Source organism: Poecilia formosa, unplaced genomic scaffold (assembly GCF_000485575.1).
Source record: "Poecilia formosa unplaced genomic scaffold, Poecilia_formosa-5.1.2 Scaffold200, whole genome shotgun sequence".
Lineage (NCBI taxonomy): Eukaryota > Metazoa > Chordata > Actinopteri > Cyprinodontiformes > Poeciliidae > Poecilia > Poecilia formosa.
In genome coordinates, this window is record NW_006800139.1 from 18,807 (window position 1) to 19,870 (window position 1,064).

Genomic DNA, 1,064 nt, shown 5'->3' on the forward strand with positions numbered 1-1,064 from the left:
GAAATTCTGCAAAGGCAAACTGTGGTCCATTATCCGAAACAACTTGGTCCGGGCAGCCGAAGCGAGCAAAGAGTGTCTTTAGTTTAAGCACCACTTGTGACGCAGTTGTCGTCGGCATGTGGAGTATCTCAAGGAACCTGGAGAAGTAATCTGACACTACCAGGTAAGTGTGTTTGTTAAAGTCACACAGATCGATTGCAAGTCTTTCCCAGGGTCTGCCGGGTAGTGGGGTAGAGATGAGGGGCTCCCTACGCTGAGAATGCTTCATCTCTCGGCAAGTCTGACAGGATTCCACTTTCTGTTTAATGTCAGAAGAGATGCCAGGCCACCACACGGAAGTATTAGCCCGCTCTCTGCATTTGGTCAGACCCTGATGTCCATCGTGGATCCGATCTAGTATGTCAGCTCTTAAGGTGGAAGGGACTAACATGCGACAGCCTCTTGTGATGACCCCATTGTATTCTGACAGTTCACTTTTGATTGTGTAATAATCTCTGATGGCAATGGGGACATTTCCCATATATCCCGGCCAACCAGACCCAATATACTGCAGTACCATCTGCAAGTTACTGTCGGCTGCTGTGGCCAAACGTATAGACTCTAACTTTTGTGGAGTGGCTGGCATGCTGCTGATAATGGCTGCAATGTAACACTCTACATCAGAATGGGTATCGCTCACTGATCTGGTATTTTGTATTTTTATCTTTTTATTATCTTTTTATTAAATAGAGCACATTTAATTCTAGCAGAAACAGCATTTGGTTTCGTTATTGCCGCCGATCTCCTTCGACCCTGATTTAAAATTTCATAAAACACTCACCTCCGATGTGCGCTGTAATGGGCTGCGGGAGAGTGTATCTGCCACAATGAGACTCTTTCCTGGTGCATACTCTGCTGCGGGTTTAAACCTCATGAGTCTCATCAAGAGTCTTTGGCAGCGTATGGGGACGTTGTCTAAGTCCTTTTTATTCATTAGTGGTACCAAGGGCTTGTGGTCGGTGACCAGTTTGAAGCTCTCCAGCCCAACCAGATACTTTTCAAATCTCTCACATGCCCAAAACACA